A 15,181-nucleotide genomic window follows, 5' to 3' on the forward strand; every position below is an offset into this window, starting at 1 on the left:
GGAATGTTTATAGAATAACTCTTTGATATTGCTTGCGTAATGGCGGGTGCTTTTTACTTGAAATGAAAGTCACCGATGGAATACTTTACGTGTAAAGTTTATATAAACAGGCAAGTCACGTATTTAAACAAAAACTCACTTTTCATTCGGGTCCTAAGGCAATATGTCTATAATATTATATTTCAACATTTCATAATCGCCACTGAACATTATTTTGGTACCAATTTCTAATTAAAACCAACATAACTATGTATAGTCTTCAAAACTACAGCAAGCCTTTCACTTAAACTTAAAGTAAACGAACAACGGTAACGGTAACGTTATCTCTAGTGAAAAGCGAAGTCAACGATGTCAACAAATACCTTATTTGTCCTAATCACCTGTCCTCTCAACTAAAACAGGCAATTTTCTTCAATGGCTTATAACAAGTTACACGGTATGATAATGACCGATACTATAGACTTTTTCCTTCTACTATTCAGTACGTATTCATTTAATTGCTTTAAAGGAAGGGCTATTAAAGTGATTGGTTTTTTTCCCTAATTAGGATCATTGCAATTTCCTAGAGTTAAATGTTATAAGACACCTTGGTATTGCGGTATCGTGGTAAATGCCTTATAGAAAAACATATTAGAAGTAAAGCAGTAATTGTTGCAGACATGGGGATATTTCTATTTTTCCTTAGTAAGATGTTTTTGTGTTATTTCGCAAATTTTTAACAAAATTTTAAAAAATATATCAAACTATTGATTTAATGAATAAGTAAACAATATTCCATATCAACGATTTCCAATCAAATAAGAATTGTAACAGCAGAAACTGAAGAGGTAAAATGTTGCTGAAAATCATAGTCCATAAAAATTGTTCCACTATGTACAAAATAGGCAGCAAAACTTGCGTATTATTATAAAACTGTAAAGTTCTCAATTACTACATACAGTAAAAAATAACTACTAATGCATTCGTAAACCGTCTCCATTACAATATCGCAAGCAATAAATAGGTGCAAACAAAGCCATAGCTGTCTATTTTAAATTAGAAACATTATTTAGTATTCACGATTCCCGGAGACGTTCCACTCACGAAGTGACTGTTAATAGTTTTTAATTTGTAATTTACACACACAGTCTCTGTCTCATGTCTTTCCGGCTTTATGGTAAATTATACTGATGGGGGGAAATTACAATGTATTATGGTTGTTTTTACACTAGACTAAGGTTTTGTTGCTAGGTGGATGGTATCACCTGTGTGATTAATATTATAGGCAAAGTCGATTGGCTTCAATATTCTTGCACTTGGTTAAAAAAATCTTTTTTTTTGTAGCCTGTTTCTATGTCCCACTGCTGGGCAAAGGCCTCTCCCCTGAAAAAAATCTTAGCATGTTTAAAAGCTGACTTATATTTCCACTAACAAGGTGCTAGGAGCCGGTCATCGCAGTTGTGGAAGACCTAAACAAAGTTAGAGATATGACATAGACGCGCTAAGAAGGCTGGTCGGAGGTTGCCGCCGATGCGGTAGAGTGGTTTAGAAAAGGGGTCCTTTGCTTAGCAGTAGAACAGGCAAAAACAGGCTAAAGAAGCTTTTTATTTAATAACAATAAATCATGTTTTTCTTAATTACGACAATACTTAGAATTATAGAGGTAGTAAAATACAGTAAAATGAAAAACAACAGTTTTGGTTCAAAGTTTATAAACCACCCAAGTGACTTGAATAAAGCTAAGGAATTTTACCACAGTATCAATATTTTATCGATAAAAAGGTATCTGGTATCACGTAGACGAATAATAAAAAGACAAAAAGCTTTTAAAACGTTTCACGTTGGCCGTTAATTTTGATATAATTAATACGTTCCGTATCGGATTTTATGCTATTAAAAATATATGGAATATCATACCGCATGCTCATTAAAATAATACGAAGTGAATATAAAATTAAATGATGCTCGGAAAATTTCATTTTAACGGAATTCATGGAACAATTTTCGATATTAAAAACGTATTTCCCGTGTGCTATGAAATTAGTTGAATGCAGGTATGAAAATATGAAATGAATGAGTGGTCAGAAGTAGAACGGATTCATTCAATATTTTCAATTACTGAACAACACTTGTGATGAATGAACGTGCAGGAATGAGAATATTGAATGAATCTGTCATTCGATATTCCGTACTTACACGTTAACTTCAAGAACTAATTGATGCTGGTGATAGCCATTTTTTGTACCGACCGCGGATAAATTCTAAGCTACGATTTTTCTTTATTTTTTGTTTATTATTTTCAATATGAGCTTTTATTTTTATTTAAGTTAGGCAATTACGAGAGACTAAAATCCATGGATACTTGTGAAAGAATGAATAAGTAGGTACATTTTGTGTCCTTAATGTACGTGAATCATAATTAAACGATAGTGTGGTAAAGCGTTGAAATTTGGACATAAGCATATAATTTTATGTAAGTTTGTGTGTATGTATGAAACAGTCATACTTCAAAATTGCACAAAACAAAGCTCACCAAACAGCTAATTTGAGACGTTGCTCATCTTAAGCTAGCACGGACGCGTCAAGGCGTAAATCATAATACGAGTCGGGACCGTAATACTTTTATTTGACAGCAAACATTCATTTTTCACACAATGAGGCCAAAGATAAAAACGCTTGAGCGTTACATGATGTGAATTTGTGAGGAGAAATTCTGTTCGCTATTTATAATGATTACAGTTTGTTTGAAGCTGAAGGATTGGTGTTTGGGTTCTCAATATTAGAAGATTGATGATACCACAGTTAGTTTAGACTTGCTTGTACAAGTCGCAGGTATAATCAGCTTGGCTATTTATTTGCTATCTGGTGATTGGGATAACTTCAAAAATGTAGGTGACGTGAAAGTATTGATACTTAATCCTTCCTTTGTAAATACGCTATATGAATATTATCCTTACTGAACTCAGATTATTTGTTTTAAATTAGGGTTGAAGGGTACTTAAAGTGACAGCGTTAATGTACTTTTAACACTTGATCTCTTAATTCAATAATTAATTAATCTTTGTTCCTTTTATTCTTTTTATTCTTCTACTCGTAACAAACTACCACCACACCTCAAACAAATAAATACAATATCCGTACCCCATTCAAAATTAGGTCTTCTAGAAAAAGCCTCAATTTTGAACAAGCGAGGCGGATCATGACTGAATGTCCTATTCGGAGGGCGGAGGGTCTCTGACATGCCCGCAGGGAGGAGGTCCGAAACTCGTCACGTAGGACCTTTTATGTCCCAATTTTTCGTCCTTGACAATCGGTATATATCTTTGGAACAATTTGAATGTTATTATTCTTGGCCTTGGGTGTGTTTGTCGCGTTTCAGTGGATTTATGACGGCGTCGTTATATTTGGGGAGAAATGTATTAGTATTTTTGTTTATGTTACTGTTATGGGTAAAAAATTATGGGCGAATATTAATATTCGCAGACTATACATGAACATTTTAGTGATGTGAAATGTGATCTGTGGGACTATGAATAAATGCCGCATTTGCAATGCATACTCAGTTTTATTTTTCACAAATTTGTTTTAAGAAGAATTTACAAAAAAATAAATCGAGCAACTTTATTTTTATAGCATCGTGACTTGATGAAAGTGCAAGGAAAACTTACTGCCCGATATCTGTAGTTATTTCTTTTCTTACATTTAAATGATTCAGATCAAATACACCATTTTATTATCAATTCTTTACAAGAACAAAATTTCCCAAGCTCTTTCATTAAATTTCGTGAAATGGAGTGAAAAGGCTGTATAAATTAAATTTAAACTGTTTTTAATGACTATAAAACACACGCCTGCCCATGAGAATCGCGTCAATTAAGTTTATTTAAAATGGAGGTATAACTGTGTATGTAGTGGAAATTATAACGTAATTAATATGTCTTTATAGATATGATTGTGATCGTATTTTGAATTGTGAGAGAATATGTAATTATTTCTGATTTTAAAGTAAGAAAAATTACGCAATCGTACAATTATTTTGCGTTGTAGTAAGATGACATTGGATATTGTTGTACTCTGAAGTAATAGTAATGTTACGAAGGTAATTTTTTTTCCCATTGTCACATTTTTATCTATGGAGACCTTTTTAAATACTATATCTAGGTCGCGTGTCTACATCGATCAACAACTATAGTACATAGTTGTCTATCGATGTTATTCAGAAGCATAATTATAATCATTGTAATAATCTAGCTAAGAACAAAAAAGAGGATGTCTAAAATAATTTCAGTAAACAATAATTCTATTATACTCAAGCATATTTTTAATATTTGAAACTTGCATGATATCTTCACCTTCATAACCCTGCAGTAGCTTATAAGTAAGCTGGCAAAACAAAAATATTTATTCCCAAAGCAGCCAAGTACAGGAGTTCGTGAGATAGTTTTTATTGCATATTTGTATGGGACAAAGGGTCGATTTATTTACTTGTAGCCGGGGGCTATGGATGCCTTTTTTGTTTTGTTCATCTGTTTGGGAGTTCTTTAGGTTCATGCAAAATTATTGGAGTATTTTTTATTCTATGTACGTTTATGCTACTTTTTAAGTATGTGCAATAAAAGTATGGGAGCTATTATTTTCAATCTTTTTTTAGTATATTCAAAGAAAATATTCATTTATTTGTTGTTCAACTAACTTTTCAACTATATTATCATACAGTGTGTTTTGCGTAAAGTTTTCGTGATTTAAATAAAGTTTGGGTTGCTAAGAGATAAATACATAAAGCGTTTAATTTCGTAGAAATATAGAATAAAATAAAGATTAGTTAAATTTCCAAAAGTTTAATTTACCCCTGAAAATAACTTAGTAACAATTTGTGATGATACAACACATTTAACAGTTTATAAATAAAAATACCATGTGTATAGTATATGTACAAATATAGTTCAGGGTCTTGAAGAACAAAATCATCTATTTATTCCTAACAAATCAGAAACATATCCCAAGAACATCAGATAACTTCAGTTAACATTAGCCAACATTGAAAACCTTCGCGTTGGCGATACATCTTGCGTCTAAATAAAGATGTCTGCCTCTGACCCGCGGTTCAAACACGCTGATTGAAATCATGACGGATAAACCAATACTATGTTGAATCTATAAGTTATGTTAGGCTTGAGATTTATGGCAATGTTTCTGCCCCATCTTTGAAAGTAAAGATTAGTCGAATATGAAAATTCGTTTGCTGTTACATTAAAATTTTACTATCATGAAGCCGGTAAAAAATTTAGATCCCTGTTTCATGTTTACGATATCATATCCATGTTTACGAAAATACTACTCATAATGTATATATAGAGTGTTTTTAGATATGTCGCGTTATATTTTGTAAATATACTCAAAGACTTTTTTTGTTTTTTTTTTTCCTTAGCCTGTTTAAGTGCCCCACTGCTGGGCAAAGGCCTCCCTCCTTCCCTTCCAAATTTCCCTATCGGCGACAAGATACGACCACTCAGAGACTTAGGTAACTTAAATCTACTTTTATGCTACGTCCACCTTAAGAACCCACTATTGTTGACATTGTTGTGTTTTGAAACAAAAATTGTATAAATTAATTATTAAGAAAATGTTTTGTTTTCATTAAAATGTCTGTCAGTTGCAACAAATACGATCACAGTTCAGATTACTTTTCGATTTCGTATTTGATGATTTATAACTTATATCACTGTAATTTCTTATGCAGAATGAATATGTTGTTTTACTGATAAATATAGACTGCTAAAGAAAGTTTTTATAAACACCAGATTTGGCAATTAAATTGATGAGTGAAGTCCTCAGACAGACCTCGACGACCATATTGAGAGTGAAAAAATGAGACAACATTACTTTGCTGATAAAATTCAGTAACGAAGCTGTTCATCTCCAGCAGTAGATAAGCAAGGCTTGGCAGTGATGGGTTTGGGTTCGATTCTCAGTTGAGTAATATTTTAAGTGTGACGCAATCGTAGAAACGACAGCCAGATCATTGCGATTGGATCAGATGAAGTTGGTTTTATTTTAATATCAAAAATAATACGACTAATCAAAAGTCTTGAATGATGTAAGATTATATTTTTTATCTGAATATGAATGAAGCAAAGGAAATTTGTAAGAATTGTAGCAAGTTGCGTTCTCTAGTCTCTGCCCATCCATGGTACGCATAGAGCGAAGAGCTAGAGAGTTTATTTGATAGTTAGGATAAAAGGGTGTTTATTGATATTCAATGAATATGATAAGACTGAGCCAAGTCAAAATATTCCAAGCAGTTCTTATAAATTGTCTTCCTTATAAACGTCCCGTAAGCCCTGGTAAGTTATACAATATTCTGTTACTTTCAATGAATTTTGAAACAGTATACTAGTGAAAGACACAAAACACTCTATACCTAATCGGAGCTTACACGACGTTTATTAGTAACACAGTTGATATACTCCTTTAATACTTCCTCCTATTGACTAACAAATGACAGCATTTAAGTAGCAAATTACAAAACAGTATTTAAACAGTTTATATAACCTTTTGACTCTGTCTAGGAACACGGCACGAAGCGAACTGCAGTAAATTACTTACTTACTCCTGATATTATGAAATCTAAGCCATTGTAGTCAATACCTACATTTGTTTAGTCACGGTTCTGGCTTATTTTTGTTGGTATTAATTGCAGGCGTTTTGAAATATTTAGTAAGGCTATTAATATACAAAAAAAAAACAGAGTATCGACTTTTGAAGACTTAAAGAAATTGGTACGGATCTTTCGTTCTTCTAAAAAAGTAGGTACTGATTATTTAGCGAAACTGATCAGATAAGACGCGTAACAATACTCAAGAAATTAAAATACTCGTTCTTAAAGCTCGTATTTCTTTAAACCTTTAAAATTCATGCAACACGTTTTCAAAATAATCATAATTTGAATTTAAAATAAAATAGCAAAAGAGCAGACGGTCTTAAGATTATAATCACAGAATCAAGGGATCATACTAATTAATACGACGATATAAAACACAATAACAAACCACCAATTATAACGTCAAAAACAGAAATTAAATTTAAAAAATTATCAAACCATAAAATCTAAAAAAGACGAAACCCCACAGATTATCTAAATGAAGATACAATAAACTTTGAAAAAGATTTTAAAACCGTAAATCTATAAAAAGTATTTGTGGTAGAAAAAAACAATGCCCCAGCTATGTTTCTCATAGATGTGGCATAAGGTTCAATCAATCAATGTCCTTAGGTATAAAAAAGGTGAGCTTGTACGACCCACGTAAAGTTGGGACTCCAAAAAACTTTGACTTGTATATTTTTTGTGCCACAACATCGGGAATTGTTTCTGATGGTCTAATAGGGACGTGGGTTTGATTCTATTTCTGTTTGCTTGTTTATTTTGGTTACGTTTTGGATGAATCTTCTTTTGATTTAGTCAGTTTTTCAGAAATATGAATTGCTTGATACTTTTTCGAGTTTTTCAAAATCTGGACGTATGCCATTTGAAACGTATTTTTTTATTTAAATAACATAATATCACGCCTCTTTCATAGGGGAAGGCAGAGACCAGACAACCCCTCTACATACAATCTTTAAGAAATTCCCTTATTTCATTCACGTCCATTCATTTTGCCAAACGGAACCATCGTAACATAAAATCTTGCTAAAATAACAATAGGAAGGTTCGTGTATTTCAAAATTTATTATAAAGTTGTGCCGACATTTTGTCCAAACAATTTGATCGTTATGAAAAGCTGTATCTGTTCAAATTGATTACTTGATGTTGTTTAAACAACTGCTGATCATACAAACTTTTGTTAGATAAATTACGATGCTCCGATCGTTTATGAAAAACAAGATATTGGGTTATTAGAACGGAAACGAATAAAATAACAGACTAACAGCGCAAGAATACACGAAAATAGTCATGTGTAAACATTAAATTTTAATGACAATATGTTTAGGATATCAATTAGCTTTAAAGTTTACAAAAAATGAGGTTTTAATGTGAGACCAAAATGTAAAACTGCAAAACATTAATTATGAAGAATGATTTATGCTACCGTATATCACAAGATCTTAGCGTAGCGCCTCCATTAAATATAAAATATGCCGCCGATTTAAACACCGAAACATAAGCGTATGATAAAAAAATTCCTCACATTATTTATCTTTGTGTAATCTCATACATTCTGTGCACATTCATCAAGAGCGTCTCATGTAAATGGCGCCCTACACATGCTCCCAAGATTCTCCATAAAAATTATGATTACCTTCCTCTTTGACAAACCCCATATTTTCAGCACTTAGCATCTCCTCTGATGCACCTTGATCCTCAGAAGGAATGAATATTTATGATGGGCCGGGAACATTTTTATCGTTTTCAAACTCGGTATTTTGTACCTGCAAGAATGAAGCGAGATGTCCAAAAAAGTGGTCGGTTTCATTAGAGGTATAAATTAGAATGCGTTGTGTGGACTTCATACTACCAAATTTGGTAGCTTGGAGTCGAACGTATTTTTGTGTATTATACTTTCAAATTGTCAAATTCTTGCAAACGACTGGGATTCGATGCGGCATCATTATACTGACGGCTTCTTGTTTGTATTGTCATTTTGGCAATCGAAAGGTTTTATCAAAATAGCCGATTTGGCTGAGCTTTTTCCAGTTTATATGAACGCATTTTAGTTTAAATAAAAACTGGATTGGCCTGTTTGGCCTTTTATATCTACTCTTACTTGTTGTTATAAGGTCCCTTGATATTCAAAGTGTGGCTGGTACCAAAAAAAACCTATATCTCAAAATAACTTGCACAAATTTTAAAAGTTTTGCTATTTTTTCAAAAGTTTTCAATAATATCATTTTTGTCACTCTATGTTTTGTTTCAGTTCTAAAATTAAAATCTCCAAGTTCTGTTCAAAACATGTTGTGAGTTCTTAGCGATGTCGCGAGTGCTAATGTTTTAAAACACATGTAAACTATTTAAGTTAGAATTTATTGCCTTCAAGCGGTGAAGGGACACTAACAAGTTTATACATTAATGATAATGGATTCTAAGCGTGAGGTTCGAACAATGACAGATACTTCATGTCACGATGGATCAAAGTACCTTGTTTAATGGTCACCGGTGTCATTGGATTTTAACTAAGTACTCTAGTGAAGGGCACTGGTAAAGTGATGTCTTAGCTTTTTTTGTACTATTAGGCTATAAGTACCAAAGAAATAGGTTGAGTTTCATCACGATATATGTATCATAACAATACATAACAAACCAATCATGCTATATGAATATATTATGACTACTGATAATTTTCTTTTGTTTATATTAATTAGAGCCAATATAATATTTGCGAATTTATTTATGATGCTGTTATATTCTAAGTATATCGTTCTCAATGACATCAAACGTCGCCGTGTATTAAATAAAAAACAGACATACTTAGTTACATCTCAATATTCAAATAATCACTATAATTTCATCATAATTTCTATATAATTTAAATAATAACGCAACACCAAAAATAAAGCTACCGTGACTAAAAACAAAAAGTCAAAAATTGAAGTCCCGCTATGACAGAAATATCCTGCGATCAACTATTCCCATATTATAGTGATGACATTTAAACGCAAGGCTCGGCTCCGACACGTTGCCCTATAATTTCTTTATCAGATCATCTCGGATGTTGAGTTTTTGTGCTCGCTTCACTATCTCATGAACGTCATTGTTTCCATTTAAGCATCGATGGGGTTCCTTTGGCTTTATTGTTAATGGGATTTGTTTGGGATTTTGAATTCGTTTTATTTTGGTTGCTTTTGTTACGTGTCGTTTGCATTTTTGAGACTAGTATTGAAGGTTAATAGATACTAAATAGCTATTTACGTCTGTTTGATTTAAGAAAACGAAACAGCTTTGCACACAACAGTAGTAACAGTTTCCTATAAGGATCTTACTTGACTATTTCGAAATAAACGTTAAGTAATTTTTTCTTACCCGTCACTCTCTCACTGCTCTCACTTTCAATTTACTATGTAAAATGACACAACACACCTTTCATTATTTTTTTATATTCTACGCCTAATTGAGTTGGATGCATCTTTACGTTAATAACGATTTGACTGAAGCTATTTCACTCACAAAATTACACCCCGTAACAACTCTATACCCATAATAACATATTTCCAAATAATAATACACGAAAAAAATCTCTCGGGAACATTTTTATCACTCTCGAAACCCTAATCAAACATCGTCTGTGTTTATAGACGATCTTCGTTGACACTTTATGGTGTTATTACTTCCTGGCAACATACTCGTACATTAATTGTTGGTGTCGCCTATCTAGATGATGTATTGGCTGTATCAGTCAACGTCAAAGGTCAAAGGGCTGAGCTTGGTGTAATTAAATTTAGAGTTAATTGGAGGCTCGAAACTGATGAGTAGGAAGATTAATTATAATTATGGCCTGCATTTATTGATGTGAATGAAAGGATTTTAATTACATGTAAGTTAGTATGCAGTGGTGCTGTTGTTTCGTATTGGTTATTTTAGAATCGAAAATTGAATGAGGACAATGTGACGGCTGAAATAGAATATTAATTACGTAACAAGCGATCACTGTAGTCCATACAAAATGTACGTAATGGGCTTTCAATAAATTTTGTTTATATTTTCTATTGAAAAACATAGGAATATTTGAAAAATATGTAACTTTGACACATTATAACTTAATTTTCTAAAAGTGTTTTCCTTCCGTTTGTAACGTTGTAAAATATTACCGTACTCTCAAAATTAACAAACATTTACTAAAAATATGCTAGCAGAAAATACGCGCACTAAAAGCCTTATACAACAAAGTAAACCTAAAACGAACATAATTTTCGAAACAACGATAATACAATTTTTCACCACGGACCGCGCAGAATATAATCTGGAACTAAAAGAGAAACGTTCACACCGCTCTGGTTAGCTCTTTATGATGCATACGCCTTAATTGGACGCATTTACGCCGATGGCTTTTAGCCGATAGCGTCACTTTCGACATTTCCTTTGATAAGGCACGTTCAGTTAAAAGGGTGCTAAAACAACACACCAGTTTACAGATTTAATTAAACGCGCGGGAAAAATTGTGGTGAAATTTTGCAGCTATTGTAGACCAAATGGAATTTCGATGAGAGTGAACAATTAGATAGGATGAGATTTTTTATAGGTTTTATTAGCGTTTTGGGTTAATTGTCTTGTAAATTACAGAACATGTAATGGGATTTTGCTTGCATGGTGTATGAACCATTCGAACCCAATATGAATATATTATGTCGTAGGTATTTAATTCTTCTACTTTTATTATATAGTACTTCACCGCATTTTAAAACTGACCATTCGAGAACGTAATCCAAACTTTATAGGACTACAGTCGTATCAATAATACTAGTAAATCTATCGTAGAAATTACACCTCTTCCTTCTTTAAAAATGCCTCTAATTTTGTGGCTAGCGAACTCTAAATTGCCCGCAAAGCTTTCGTACAGTCAAAAAATAAATCGCCGTATCCAAGATGACTCTTTTATCAATATTATTTATTACATCATCAGATTTTTATATAGTTCCAATTAGGAATCCAGAACAACAACATTTTCTTCAGCAGAGACAACGAATGCCTTCTTCCTTTTTCATTGGTCGCTTGCCAAATGTTATGTCGTACTCGTGTTTTTAACATTCGCGAGAAATTCAATTTCTTAAATTTTCGCTAGCTCAAGTAGAATCTCGTTTAGTTGTCCTAGTTTTTGAGGTAACTATATTTTTATATTTATTTTTACTGCGGTTGTTATTAAAATTAGTGTTGTGTTATTTTATATTATGTCGCATGGTTGTATTACGTTTAGACAGAAAGAGATAATTAAGTAAGATGATAGAATATTTTCCGATGACTGTTTTTCTTAGACTATTTAAAAAGAGGACGTAAAGGTGCAATAAAAACCAAGCAATCAACACTATTTCTAGTCTGTCAAAACATTAGAACGTGTGCACATTTAATATTTACAGTTACATCATATAAAATTTTCTCTCGTCTCCACGTGTCAGATTGTCAACAAATCTAAAGTTACCAATATCTATACCAATCAAATAGCTTCAGAATGGCCAAATTTATGACGAAATTAACACTGCGATATCAAATTCAATTTTATGTAACGCACTCTGTAATAATTTTGTTGTATCCCCTTCGTAACTATACACTTGTACCGAGGGACTCATTTGATCAAATTCAATATTTTCAACGTCCATAACTTTAACATCATTATTTAATTCTACGTTTTATTATTGTTATTGCCTCTGTGGCGCGGTCGGTAGTGTATGCGACTACCGCGTATCCTGAATTCGAATCCCTGGCCAGGTCAAAAAGCTTTTATTAGTTTTCTGTTTAAATTTTTTCAGAGATTGCCCGGAATTAGGAAGTTGAGATCGTAGACCTCCGTGCCCCGGAAAGCACGTATAGCCTTTGGTCCTGCGCCCGACCGCTCTCTGGTCGTGTCGGTTAAGCCATCCACCAGACTGTGAGAGTAAAGGAATAGAGAGTGTACCTGTGTATTGTGCACACACTTGGCCACTATAAACAAAGTCCTGCACATTCGGTTGGTTTCAATGAAACTAGCCGCCGAAATCGGCCAGGACGACATTCATTCATTCATTAACTGCACGTTTGGCGCAGTGGTTTAAGCGGTCACCTCGCCGCAACAACCGTGGCGCCGCGTGTGGTGGGTTCGAATCCCACCCGGGACAAATCTTTGTGTGATGAGCACGAGTATTTTTTCTGAGCCTGGTTGTCAATTTATCTATATAAGTATATATTTAGAAGTATATAAGTATGTTTATCAGTTATTTGGTAACCATAGTACAAGCTCTGCTTAGTTTGGAATCAAATGACCGTGTGTGAGTTGTCCAATAATATTTATTTATTTATTATTTATTTATTTGTTCCATGAATAATAATATAATTTACGTTGCAGTTCTCAAGTGTAATAAAATTAAAGCTTACTCTGACTTTTGCCCTGTCCTGAATGTAGGTCGTCCTAGAAACTGATTTAATTAAAGTGCTCAAAGGTATGGGTCAGAGAATTCAAGCACTATTCGACATCAGATGTAAAGAGAAATGGTTGAAGTGAAAAAGCGAAATAAAAGGTACATTTGATTCTTTGCGTGTAAAAATGGTAAAAGTCGCAGAATTAACGCTACTGAGAAGTAATTATTTTTGTTTAACCATCAATATTTTTTTATATAAGAATAAATTGTTTTTACGCAACCTAATTTGCTTATGTATACAATTAAGCCTTTCGTAAGTAGGTTGTTAAAAACTACATGATGATACTAAATTATTTTTCGAATGATTAGCAATTAGACTAATGTCAAAATTTTCGAGGCTTTTCGGTAAAATGCTCTTCGGTGCTTTGATGAACAACTCAGCATTTAAGACGCTTAAAATCTTCAAAAAATATTCCACAGGGAAAGCATCGTCAAAATCGAAGGAGGAAAACAATACAGACCATCGAACCCCTGACTCATGACGAAACAAAATAAAAATGTGCTTAGACCAGTTTTTGAGTGTCTCAAATGGGATTTACATTTATTCATCTTCGTTCCTCCCTTTTTTGTTGTCTGTCACATTGTTGGATAAAACAATGGTTTGGTATCCGGAATTTATCATTCTAACACCATCAACGGAAACGCTAGCCGATATGTGTTTATAATATACAATCATGATGAGTATCATAGGTTATTTTACTCTATAAATGTTTGTATAGGCAATAACAATGATGTAAGCGATTGTTGGTTACGTGGTGTGAATGATTATGGACTAAATGCTAGTGGTAGAAGATGAGTTTGCTATAAGATTGGATTGTGATAGATCAAGAATGATTGTATTTGTTAAACATTTGGTTGCTGGTTTTGGATTATCATATTACTTGTGGTCAGTTTTTATCGACATATTTCTTAGCCCTCTCACGAATTTTGTTTCAAGTATTAAATAGATTTTAGTAGTTTTGAGTTATACTGTGTTATGATTACATACTTAAGTAAATATAAGTGGAAATCCTTTTCCTCCGGCACTCTTGATTCACTATTGTCACTTAAATCTGAAACAAAATGAAAGAGAATATTAGCATTACAATAAATAAATAATGTCAGAGACAGAAAAACAATTATTTTAAAGAAGCTAAATTGGACAATTCTATATTTATATGTTTAGCCGCTATTCAGGATAAGCTACCGAATTGGTATAAGTAATTTCAAATAGATTTTAAAAACATATTTTGTAATAACAGAAAATAAGTTGACATTCATAATAATCTTTATCGATTCCAAAATATATGCCCCTGATCTCTGACATGTGTCGTATTATGATTCCAATTTCATTGTTAGGAGTCAATTCTTATGGGAATTTGACCGAGAATATTGACATTAATGATATTGTGGTGGTAAATTGTATTAAATAGGAATACGTAGATGGTCAACTTGAAATAGAAAAGTTCTATTTACGCCTACGTACCACCTACATAGAAATGTATCCTTATGGTCATGAACTTTGATAATGTTAAAACTTGGGCATATTGGAGATATCTTACAATCTTTACAAAGAACGGTAATAATAGCAGCAAAATTCAAGAGGTAAAAGTCAAAAACATTGACGATACTATTAGAGTAGTAGTCAAAGTTCATAACTAAAAATTTTAGTCACGCGATCTTATGCCTTCAACCAACGATTTCGTCTTTGAAAGCCGCGATCGCACCTGATTTTATGTTTCTTCTTCAAAGCGGTTCAACATTAAAGAGTCAATGAAAATAATATAACACATATGAGATACACACGCCGGAGATAAAACGAGTCAATATTTTCAAACTACCGACGTTAATCTTAACAAAACTGTACATGTTTATTTAAAAAACAATACAGGGGAGGGTGGCGAAGTTTGTGTTTGTGCGGGACACAGTTTTACGAGCGGGGACGTCCGCCCACGGCCCGGAATCCAGGCGCCACTCACATTAGACAATCCGATATTGGAATCGTATTCAACATTAACTAAACATAAAAATGTTTAGCGTCACATAAATTATTCTCTAAAGGAGCCGATCGTTTTCACAGATCCACGCCACTAATGTTTTATTGCTAATGGATGTCTATTGACTT

At 33.0% G+C, this 15,181-nt stretch overlaps 1 protein-coding gene across 1 annotated transcript in view; it reads right to left on the reverse strand.

Moving 5' to 3' along the window:
- The window catches only part of LOC142973212 (netrin receptor UNC5C-like), a 146,398-nt gene that overhangs the window by 90,038 nt on the left and 41,179 nt on the right, over nt 1-15,181 (reverse strand). Inside the window, exon 2 of the mRNA XM_076114842.1 lies at nt 14,066-14,129. The gene's annotated coding sequence lies outside the window, so the exon portion shown is untranslated. The remainder of the gene's footprint in view (nt 1-14,065; nt 14,130-15,181) is intronic.

This window comes from Anticarsia gemmatalis, chromosome 5 (genome assembly GCF_050436995.1).
Source record: "Anticarsia gemmatalis isolate Benzon Research Colony breed Stoneville strain chromosome 5, ilAntGemm2 primary, whole genome shotgun sequence".
Taxonomy (NCBI): domain Eukaryota; kingdom Metazoa; phylum Arthropoda; class Insecta; order Lepidoptera; family Erebidae; genus Anticarsia; species Anticarsia gemmatalis.